General features: G+C 36.0%; 1 long non-coding RNA gene across 2 annotated transcripts; it reads left to right on the forward strand.

The window, feature by feature from the left end:
- The first annotated feature begins 7,002 nt into the window (after positions 1 to 7,002).
- LOC124189962 lies at positions 7,003 to 8,838 on the forward strand. Of its 2 annotated transcripts, XR_006872736.1 has the most exons (7): positions 7,003 to 7,116; positions 7,186 to 7,337; positions 7,405 to 7,626; positions 7,691 to 7,841; positions 7,907 to 8,059; positions 8,244 to 8,362; positions 8,456 to 8,838. It is a non-coding gene; the product is annotated as an uncharacterized LOC124189962 (long non-coding RNA). The 2 variants fall into 2 exon arrangements; XR_006872735.1 differs by having other exon boundaries at positions 8,244 to 8,838.
- Positions 8,839 to 12,645: the final 3,807 nt, after the last annotated feature.

A 12,645-nucleotide genomic window follows, 5' to 3' on the forward strand; every position in this document is an offset into this window, starting at 1 on the left:
TAGCAAACTGCGCTGCTGTAAGCCAGAAGTACATTGGCTTGCTGTTGACCGAAGCTAAAGGTGCGTTCGCACTTAAAGTTACGAAACATTATGGAAAAAAGTGAATAGCAGCGCAACCCACATTAACGGAGGAATCTGCAAAACAGCTTGAAGAACCGGATATAAAATTTAATTTTATTATTTTTCGCTTCGATTTCGCTGATATTCTGAACATGACTAGACGTAGCTCTATACCATTCCGTTATCTCCATGCTTGCCTTGGAACAAAACTATATGCTTGCAATAGCTTTTTTGGATTGAAGTCTGCTAGAAGTGATTTTAGATCTCTTTTTTTAAAATGCCATTTAAACCGATGGAGCTAATTAATGAAAACATTTTGCAATGAAATTTACGTTACGCAAATAAAGCCCTCACCAAACATTACAGTTCCCTTTTTGAAGAGCCAAGGATTGTTGGAGGATCAATTGTAATATAATAAATATTTATATTTATTTTAACAAACTCATTGAAATTCAATAAAATTATTCCAGGAAGTCAAAGTATTTGAAATGCAAGGAAGACTAGGTCGTGAATGGAAGGAGTTTAAAGAGTTATGTGTGCCTGACCCACCAAAAACCAGAGCAAAATAATAATTCCATCCCCTTAAATGAAAATCAGCCACTGCTTTCACTAATTCAAAGTCCAAACCCCCAGAACAAGAGCAAACAACACCATGCTTCAAGAGGAAAATTAGCAATTGCTTCCACCAATTCAAGGTCTAATCCCACGGCCAGAACAAGAGAAAAACATCACCATGGTTCAAGAGGAAAATCGGCAACAGGCTGAAAAATTGAAAGGTATACTACTTTGTGTAACATGTAAAACTAATTGCAGGACATTTTAGTTTGGCAAAACTCGAACAGGATCTGGAAAATATGTCAATGCACTGAAGTTCAAGTTCATAAGTTTAGGCGCCACAGTTGAATTACAAAAAGATCTCACCTATGACCAAGAGACAAAAAAGATCGACCGTCTCCAGGACATTGACTGGAATCTATTTGACGACTTGGTCATTGCTATAATGTCACATGGACGCTTGGGGAGATTTTTAACTGCCGATAGCGGTGAAAAACACATAAACGATATTTGTTCAGAATTTTCTGACCAAAAATTCCCCGGGCTGTTATGGAAACCAATCATTTTTTCCTCCACGTCTGGCAAAGAGAGCGTCTGAGTGAGAGTAATTTTTTAAATCTAATTGGACATTTGAAAATTATATTGAACGTTTTATTCACCCTTTCAAACAGTTATGTATACTATGGCTCAGCCATTCCACCGTTTATTGCTTCCGAACCATCAAATAGTAGCGGGGTGAATCAGGACGTGGTTGTACGCAGCGCCTTTCCCACCACATCAGATTTTTTCCTGGCATGGGCGTGTCAATCAAAGGCACTTCAGGCAATTAGGAATGAGGAAACTGGTAAAAGATCAGCAGAACGGTAAACCGCCCTTTCTTTTATTAAGTTGCAATCTGTGTTAGGGTTTTATTTTTGGCATAGGTTCATTTCCTCATACAGGCAATGTGCAGAGTTTTTGATAAACAATATAAGTAGAAGCAATTGACTGAAATGATGACTTCCGTGAGCCGCCTTTTCAGTTCCTCTATTGTTTCGCATCGTAACCAGCTAAAGATACCTGTATTTTTTATTGTAGTCTTACTCTTAAGTAAGTAATCTCGGTAAAATTCCACTTACTTTATAAACACTATCTATTTGGTCTTATTATCTTTAGGAAACAGTATTTTTTGAGAGCTCAGCAAAGAGCTTGTTAAGAGCTGGTCTGAGTAAATATTGGTATTGATCTTGATTTGGTAATTCTAGAATGATTTGTTAATTTATTTCTTATCAAAGTAATACTTACATTATTTTTGTTCTTGAACCAAGGATGCTCTAAGTGGTTTCAATTTGTTCTGATTAGTTTTTCTCAAGTTTTTCGTTTCATAAATCTACTGGTAGTGCTGTGCCAGTAGTAGTGATATCGCTCATTACCTACGGACAGCATTGAGTCAAATCCTGACTACTGCGTACTCATTCGTATCCTATTAATCTATGGTGTTCCAAATAAAAGCCCTGGATTTGTCCATTTTTATCTTATTATAGAAAAAGTAAGCTTTTTTAAGCAAAGATTTAATAAACTAAAATATTTGTTTATCGCAGGAAGAGAACTTATGAATACAAGATAAGTGTGAGCAATTACTTTATAGAATTTCACAGATTGAGGAATTCCTTCATTCATGACATTTTCATTTTGGATAAACCCAAACTCAATCTAATTATTTTTTTAACCTTTCCATCAAATTGTTCTGAACCCCATAAAATACTGGTCAATTCTGTTCAAATTTCATCGCTTGGAAACTGCTTGGAATGAAGTTAGATTGGACGCCATTAGGAACAACAAAAAATGCGTACTTGCTTGACCACAGATTCAAGACCAACTGCACTACCCATTCTCTAAGAGGAAAGCGGCGAAGTTGCCAAGTTATAACAATGCTTAAATCAAATTGAAGTACGTTTAAATTTGCCTTGAGCTTTGTTTATGCGGCGTTGCCTCTAAAAAAATACATCTTCCGCCGTTTTCTCTGTCGTTCTCTTCCCTTGTGTTCGTCGCTATAGGGGCAATTCACTTCGCGGTTTCGCGTGTCAATTGTTTTGGGGTCTGCCATTTTTGCTGGTTGTTTACGTTTGTTTATACACTAGCGGTATAGGCCGAAGCCCCAATTTTTCAATAAAAATTTATTTCTAAGGACACCCGTGAATATTTCGTTTTTTTTTAATTTCAGTAATTTACATTGTATAAGTCTGATTACTTCAATATGCTTTTCTGTATAAAATGTCTTCGTTATAGCCCTTTGTTTATACTACTATAACCCAAAAGAAAGAATAATAAATAATGGGTAGCTTAACTCAACTTTCGTAGTGACATTTCCTTTTCCTTTACAATGGTTAAAAGACAGGGATCAGCCTAAGGATTAATTTCCTTTTCTCAACATTTCAATTTGATTTAAAAAATAGATTTTCAAAAATTTTCATTTTGAATTGGGGATCAAAAGTCGCATAAAACTATGAAATATAACTTACCATTTACCTGGACAACAGATGCCTGCTATTCATTTAACTTTTCGATGAAAATTTAAATAAATCATGACATGTTTTACATTGAGCTCTATAAAAATGCGAAAATTTAATGGGGAATAGACAAGTAATAAGTATCGGGTTTGTTCATAATCGTATATTGCGTATTTTGGTTAATCTATGGAATTTCTTCTTTCCGCTCTACTGTTGAGAGTTGAGCCTGTTTGCGAAGAAATGGTAAAATGTGGTGTAATATAACTTAGTAAGTTATATTATATACATATATATTCAGATATTCTGAGCCGAAACAAAAATTGATCTTGCCTTACGTAATCCAGCCTGTTTCTAATTAAAGGAACGTCCAAAATGATGTACTTCAGAAATACACTTCTTTACCTCCTTAAATACCGCTTTCTCAAAATCAGAAAAAAATTTCTTCAAACAAATACTGAGGAACAGTTTTTTTATCGCCTCAAAACCTTTACATATAAAGTAAGGCTCTTTTATTCGTTTCTTTACTTAAAAAAGGCAGGAGGGACTTGAATAATCTCTCCGCTTTTGTATTTCAGGAAAGCCGTTGATCGAAAACACTTTCACACTTGAGCGAATTCATTTGGTACCACTCTGAATATGCCATCCATGAAACACTGACGACAACTGTCTAGAATTTACCGTTGGTTATTCCTTAAATAGAGGTCGTGGCGGACACGTTTTTGGAGGCCCAACAAGTACAGGAACTTGGGTAAAAAAATCTCCGTCTAAATTCACAAAGAAAAATGAATAAATTAATATTTGCAGTTATGTACTTCAATTAAATGAAATATAGGTTTATGATACTTACCTTTAACTGCACTAAAGTTGATTTTGTAGTTTTTTTTTTTTTTCATGTCAATCTTGGGAAAGAGATATTATTTCTCCCAATTTACAGCCCGAATGACATATTTAACAACTGAAGGCAGCGATTTCTGAACCTTGCAGCCTTTGTAGACTGAAAATTCTGGAAAATCTTCCCGACTGTGGCAAATGGTTGTTTTTATACCTCCTTGGTCTTAGTAGTTCCAACCTAATAGATGGCAACTAAATAAAAAATAAAACGGCATGCAATTTAAATCACACAGAATTATAAATATTTATTCATAGCTGAATCTGGAAGTGAATTTAATGACACTTTATGGAAACGCAAACACGACAAGGCATTTTACCACTTTTCACATCCCGATGTTTGAGGACCATTGCAACCATTTCCCCGTACAAAAATGTTTGCAGCATGAGTGAAGGAAGCTTTATTACAGGGTTACAGACGTAATTAGGACATTAGAAAAACGGCTCTATAAAGAAACTTTTTCAGCCTGGAACCAAAAAATTTGTCCGTTGCTAGACGCCACGTAAACATGGTTCCAGGAAGGATTCCCTATAGTACATAAGCCTGCCAGGATTTTTTCCGACAGGCTTTAGAAATTTTTGGCTGATTCATCCAATTTTTTCCCAACGGCAGATAAAGGGCTAACGATCCAAAATGGAACTTCACATGACTAGGCACCAGAAATCATCTTTTTATTTAAATTCTGCATTTAGGAATTTTTTAATTCAATTGGTTAAGTCAGTTGAATAAACACATAAGTTGCCTTGAATTTTATTTCGACGCTAGGAATTCATACAGACGGAATCCAGAAGAAACTGAACAAGGGCACTGATAACAAACGTTAATCAATCAGTTCAATCCACAATTTAAGCTCGACATTAACTAAGGATTGATTGGAATAGAAAAACATGAAAACCGAATTAGTACATCTATAATACATAACACAAGTTATCTGAAAATATATTACCAGGATATTTTGAATGACTGACGAGAAAATAAAGTGTGCACAGACGGGCCAAGGCAGAAGGCGATTTGCAACAACTGAACAAAAACGGGATGTCGAGTCTGTGCAGCGCGAGAAACTACGGAAAGAAGTGATAACGGTGTTTTTCTTTCGTTTTTTTTCAACGATGTTTTTGTGCTCTCTGAGTTGAATTTGAAAAATTCCTGGTTCACGAGTAGAACATGTATATCTGCTCCATTTTGTGAAAAAATCCAACTCGTCAAGATCGTCTGCCATTTTCTCTAGGCGGTGTTTCCATACAATCAATCGTTTGGTATTACGTTAAACAGCGTCATTAGTGTCTAAGAAAGTGTAGGAGATTCAACAATTTGGGAGAGGATAGATTTCAAATCCCTGACTGGAATCTTTACGATCACTTCAGGAGATGACTATTGCCATTTAGGGAGTGCTTCTTTATTAAAGCTTACTTTTTCCTTCCATACCAACTACTTAGGCTACAGTAAATAAGTCCGATCGTCCTTAAAAAATTTCCGTCCTCCTAGACATTTTATATTTAAATAATATATTTAAAAAATACAATACTACTTATTATTTTTCGTAGGTTAACTTAGCTATACCAAAAAGCTATACCAAAAATTCTGATCAAATTTGCTGCAGTCATCAAGATTGACACTAAGCAACAAGGGGGTTCTTTCTAGTCATATGTCAGCAGCATCACCCTAAGCTCAAAGACTGAGTTGAAACAAATGGTCTCTTTCTTGAAACAATCGAGTCATGGAAGGCAGATCTTCAATCACATTACACCTCCTCTAACTTGAGCAGACAAGACTAACGAGAATCTCATTGGCAAGCTTCTTAACTTCAGTCTAATGTCTCCATTATCATCATCGGACTGTCCTTTATATCTGAATCCTGACTCAAGCAAGATATTTGACATCATGAAGTCAAAAGACATTAGATTAATCTATAATGGCATCTCAATTAATTAGGTTTCCATGTTTCATATGTAAGGAGCTCCTGAGGATAAGCTGAACATTTTCAGTTACACTCCTACGATAAATTACATGAACTCATATTGGTCCAGATGTATTGATCAAAGATCCTTTAAAATTGGTTTTGTTGTGAAATGAATGCGACGGATAACTGGATTAGATTCGCACTTCTACGATTAGAGCTTAAAGAGTTGAACATTGGAATTTCAGTTTGCATATAATGGTCTTCAATGAAGTACAGTATCCTGCAAAAAAAACCGAACGGGAAATCTCCACCTGTCGGTCGTTTTTGTAGTCGCAAGAAAGCGGTTAAGAAAAGAAGCTAAGTTTCACGGCCTGATGTTCAACACCTGAACTACTGTGATCTCTGATCTGTCAATATTGTAGTTTTTGCTCTTTGGCTCTTTGCTAGCAAGGCCAGCTAATTACAAATGTTGTGAACTTGTTGAGTGATTTTTTACAGTGAAAAAGCGTTTTAAGAGTATTATCACACGGAGAAGTGCTTAACAGTAAAAGAAGAAAGTGGCTGTCGGCGGCTTTAACGAAAAGACAATAACAGGCAATGAAAAAAAAGTTTGTCGAATTGAATCGGCGTATGAAGCCTTTGAATTACATTTATGGCAGTGAATTAAACATTCAACTTATTAGTCAAGAATCTGCCGTTACGGATGCCCAATTACAACCAAATTTGGAAACTACGACAAAATTTGTTGACGAACCAGTAAAAGGTGGAATAGATTGAAATCCAGTTGCCCCTTTATATATTCTTATAATGAGTCAATGTTTTACTCGGTTGGAACAGGTTTGATGACCAACTGCCATTATCGAGCAGCATAACCAATTTACTTGTCAAATGTTTGAACTTACGAGATACATGGTTAACAAAACCACCAGTTCTAACTATTATCCCCCCCCCTCCTTGTCCAAAGATCAACAGCGGCTGGAAAGCTCTGATCCGGTCTCTAAACTTGCTAAAATTGGGGACAAGACCAAAAAGGCTCTTACGTAAATCGTTTGACTCACTTAATTATTTCAGTTCAAATTATATTGCTTTTGTTTTCAGGGCAATTAACAAACCTAAAACAGAAACAAATTAAACATCTTGCAGCACAATTGTCTGTTGAACAGCAGCTCTACTCTAAAGAAATTACTGAGGCTTGTGTTTGCTCCGATCAAGCCAGAAGAGCTGTAAGAGATTGAGCTTTATATATTTGTTGGTTCCTTCTGAATACCCTTTTCTGTGTTGATTCTTTTTAGGAAGCATTCCAAAGTAAGATCCTGGATTGCATTAAATGCTACCTGGCCTGTGCACCTTTATCGCTGAAGGCGTTCGAGTTAATGTTGTTCAAAACAAGTTGGCACCTGTTAAAGCACTGCTTTCCAATCAAACGCTTTACCTTTAAAAAGAAGTGAGTTTACATATTTGCAGTTCTTTCCCAGCAGCTCCGTTATTTATAATTTCATTTATATTTTCAGCTTCACGAATGAGTTCCTGCTGTCACGTCTTGCATGGACAGCAAAAACTTTGTCTTCGGCAAGAAGTGGATAATCATTGGGCTTTGAGAGATTCTCTTCACGCCTGATTTGCAAAAATTACCCCACAACGACGAATAATTGCAAGACTCGTGTCGCGGTTGTTCTGTTGAGCGCTGGGCAACGACAAAATGCCATTGGCGTCATTTTACCACGCCCTCGTTGGTAATTTCATCATCTCGTAATGCCCAAATGATTTAATCAATTTCTCAATTTTGTAAAATTACAGGATCATCCAAATTGGGAACGGAATTGATCAAAGCCTTCATTATTCCGAAAATACGAACGATATAGGTGGACGCATCGAACTTTACTTGGATGGAACAGGGCAGGCCAATGCCGATCGGATAGCAGCCTCCCACATCAAGCAATTGACGATCGTATGTCTTACCTTAAAAATGTGTTCATCAGTCAGCTTCTATGTTCTTATTTTAATTGCATTAAGTCATGAAAGTGACGCGCCAATCGCCTGATAACATTGACGATTACCGTCAGGAGTTCGGGTAACTTGGGCCGGCTCTTCACGGTGCCGTAAATAGAGCCCGATCTCAGAACACAACTTCGGCGGCGTCGTCTACTGGCATTTCATCAGCTGCATGTAAGGATTTTGTGACTCATTCCTAGGGTGGTGATATCAGGGTCAGGCCTAATAATGGAAATAAGTTAAACAACTTGCTGGCCCTTAAAATCGTCATCGAAAAGCGAATTGAAAGTTTTTTTTCAAGTTAGTCTACTTGTGCGCTAAAAAGCCATTCTCTTTAACATTGACATATTTTTATCAGGATCACTGTTGTAATTTTCTAATCCAAATGTGCTAGCCGACAACCTCCGATCGCTGCGTCATACAGTTTTCGTCGACGATTTGGATGTCACTTTGTCAGAAGAAGAGGATGTGAATCAGGTGGCCCAGGAAGTGTCCCATTTGTTGACTAAACAATATTTTTACCGCTCCGACAACAGAAACACGAAGATAACGTTTCGCTTTTATTTTTAGGACTACTTGTCAAAATTTTTGGCGAGGATCTCTGCACTGACGTCTTAAAAACTACTATTTCATGCTTAACGGACCCTCTACTTAATCGCGACCTTGTTTTAATGTTACTCGATTTCGTCTTTTTGCAAATCCTCCCAATATGTGCTTTCCAACATATGTGTTGTTTGTCGAAGCTTGTGTACTGAAATCTTGAATTGAACTCAATGTTTCGAAACGTTAGTTGACATGCCGCTGCAAGATTTCGGTTAGGGGAAAAACATTCATTCTAAACTGAATGAAAGCAGACCTGAAAAATTCAGAAGCACACGGTTCAACCTCGCCAGCATGATATATTACTTTTAATTCGGATAAACGCCTGTGTAACCGACGAGAAATACAATTCTAAAATCGTATTTTGCCGCTTCTAAAAAAATACTTAATACACTAAAAATACTAAATTGCTTTCTCATTTTTCCCAAACAGCGTCTAAATGCCATACACACCACACCATCGGGAGCGCCTAGAGTCGGTAACCCTAGAAAGGAATAAACAATACAAAATGAAAATGCCCCTAGGCCATGTCTGGCTTATGTCCCATCCTTTTCGTCTCATTCCACTCGCCCCCTCCTCTTTTTTTGTCATAACGAAAAAATAGACAAGTACAATACTTTGTTTGTATTAGTTAATTTTTCTCCCACTAGATGTTTTTTACAATTAAAATCGCGTTCGGATTTTATTGCAGGGTACTGTACATTATGATCAATAATTAAATTTCCCTGTACGCCAAGGAAACAAACCCCGCGTACGACGACGATGAATCAGTACATCAAAGAAATTCTGCGGATGAGGACTCAGAAGAAATTCTGCTTATTAACTACTTTGAAGAATCTGTGCCAACTATACTTTCAATGGTGGATTTTACTTTCCTTTTAGTTGTTGGCCATAAACTATAGGAATGAGACTAGCATTATGTCCTGGCCCAGCAATTACCTCAAACTAACATCATCTGCGCAATCTGCCCAATTTAACGCAAACTATTTCTTCGTATAACGAACGACTCTGCAGCTTTAATTGCTAGAAAATTGACTTTCTTGAACTTGCAATTTTATCATTACAATGGGATTCTTTGGATTTACAACCATTCGCAAATAAGGGCAAAAATTATATCTCCAAAAAAAAGAACAATTTTCCCACCAAAACTGCTTTGTGTTCTCTACACGCATGCAGAAAACACCATTAATTGCCTTTAAACTTGTAAATTTAATATTAATTTTTTGTCGTTGGATGATGTATTAATTTAATGGGACAGTTTTATTGCTGTCCCATTGTCCCAAGTTGTTAATTGATTATGATTTTAGTAATTTACTTTATTGATTGTCAACATACTGTAGGAAGATATGGTGAGATGAGATAGGAAAAGATCCTAAGAGGTTGTTCGACGGTAATGCATTGTAGCGCACCGGAAAGAAAGGGAACAAGTACGTTTTATGGTTTGACATTTTTTTCAAGAACGGACATAATAAGTGACATATGAGTAAATGATGTTCCAAAAAAATTTTCAAATTATTTTGGTCAGCGTTCGCTTAATTCACAGAATTACCAGCATTTCAACCGATTCCAGATCTGGAATCGTCAAGCCATGACGAGAAAAACGAATTCATGATACTTTGGTGTCACGCAGAGACGTAGATAAGATCGTCAATGAACAGTTTTTTGTTAAAAAAAGACGATCATTCACTTAGCTGTAATGGCGCAAACTGGGCGTCCTGATTTGAGATGTTCAATGATTTTCTACCATTCTGCAATCAACCGTTGTTTCTTGGAAAAATTGAGACGAGGGTTGGTTAGGGAGATATAAAATTCCTAATTTTAAGCAATCAAGGAATTACCTCTCATATTTTAATAAGAATAATTTAATTCTGTCAAAATTTGATACAGCGTATAGTGGGGTTTTCATTTGTTTTTATTACTATTTTTAGAACTTGATTTGCGTTCTTGCTACCTAGCTGGTTGCCAAATCCTAGGCAGTGAATTCCCTTTTGTTTGCGTAGCCTTAAAACTGTCAGTGCAGTTTTCAGTAGTGTGACAAGAGAAAAAAGTTGTTGTGAGAAGAATTCTAAAAGTGGACTTTCTAATTTAAACTGAAGTGATGGTTTCTCCGTTAAAAATTCATTTTTGTAAGAAATAATTTCTCTTTTTATAAATAGTTCCTGAAATGGTTACTATCGAAGAACTCTCTACATCTCAAGACATCCTTTCTACAGTTGTGTATGCTGGTTTAGAACCATAGTTGGACGCAAGAACAGAACCTGCAATATGTAACTTTGAAGAACCTACAGGAGCAACATCTGATTCTCAGCTGATGTGGGAAGCTGGAATTTTGCTCGTGCTAAGACAAAAATTTTATCTTCCATTTGAGGCATTGTTTTTTTCCATTGATGCTTTTTATTTCTCTATAGGTTTTCAAAATTTCCTGGAAATGACTGACATTAACGAATGTCTTTTTAAAGTTACTTTTAATGAGGTAATGACTTAACTTAAAGCGCTTTTACCTTGCAGAACATAATAGTCAGAGTGCAGCTTCTACAGTTTTATAGTGTAGGAGAAAAGGGAACTAACTATTGGATTGTTAATGGCCATTAATCTTATGTTTTCTACCAAAAAGGGAACCACTTCTTCAGCAGAACTCTTTTAAATATCACGAGTATTTCTACCCCCACTTTTTGCAATTATATTTAACACAACTTGGTAACTGTATCGTTTTATTATTTTAAAGGTAAATATGCATGTTGAACCATCATGTAAAAGTATCAATGCGAGTGGCTTGTTATTCTTCGATGACCACGACTAGTTACAGTCGATTCTTATTATTTGTGGAACTGCCAGGAACTTTAAGAACATCCCAGTTACAAAGAGTTGGCAAGATGTTTTTAAATTACTTAGCGTATACTAAGTCTTTAATAAGAATTGATTTTAATGTTTTACCATTATCACATAACCAACAATCAGTTAGGGCACCATAATTTCTTTGCTGTGATACACAGTGGATTGATGATTTTTCATTTATTACAGTTGTCACATAATCAGCAATCATTAAGTGCACGATAAGCTTGTTAAAGATTAGATCACTGGATTTGAAGAAAAAAGAACCTAGCGAAAAACAGGATATCCATTTATATCCGAAGAGGAATTACATTGTCCTGTCTTAGAGGCACTGGTTGGAAGTTTGTCATTGGGGTTAGTTATTTTTATTTTTTATTTTTTATTTTAGATTATTCTAATAAAATTTTCTGTGTAGATAACTGTTCATTGAAATGCGATTAAGAAACTAAAATCTGAGACGGAGAAGCTTCTAATTAAAAAAAAAATCGTTACGTATTTCACAGCTGTTGGATGCTTTGGAAAAACAGCGGAGTGGACTCGTTTAGCGTCATTTAATCAGACCACAATGAATAAAGAAAATCGCATTTTATTTTTTGTAAGTAGTTCCTTTAAACATTTTACATTTTTAATTAAACAACTAACAACTTGCCATTTTAAATTAAGCAAGCTAACGACGAAACAAAAGCAATTGTCCAGAAAATGTCTGTTGCTTGTGCAATGGATGCCTACGTCAGAAAAACAAAAATTGCAAACAAAATTTCAACAAATTGGCTACTTATAGAAAAACATCGAGGTAGCTATACTTATTTTATTACTAATTTATTTGTGTAATATTATTTTTTTCTGTCAGTATTGCGACGATTTAGATATATACAACCATAAAGGCACGTTATTTAAGCATTTACAAGCTGTGCATTCGACACGATTTGGAGAAACAATGTCCAAGTATTATGAAAAAGCTGACTCATTAAATGATGACAACATTCGCTCTGCAATTGAGTTAATGATACCAAATTTAATTGGGGAAGATGAATTTGCTGTCTTCTTTAAGGATGATCATATGGTAATACATATAAATTAAAAAATTAAAATTGAAATATTAATTTTTTATTGGGAAAAATTTGGAAATCTACTGAATGCCATCAAAGCTGACGATTCGTCTCTGGATGGATCGATCGAGCCTCTGCTTCCACTGGTCCTATCCCCAAATTTGGAAAATAATGCAGAACCAATGGAAGCCATTGAACTAATCAACCCTCTCTGCCTGGCAGCCATTTTTTTGTGCTCTCCGCCGCGCCCCTTGTGAAAGCAAGCCGAATGTTTTATCT

Source organism: Daphnia pulex, chromosome 3 (genome assembly GCF_021134715.1).
Source record: "Daphnia pulex isolate KAP4 chromosome 3, ASM2113471v1".
Classification (NCBI taxonomy): Eukaryota; Metazoa; Arthropoda; class Branchiopoda; order Diplostraca; family Daphniidae; genus Daphnia; species Daphnia pulex.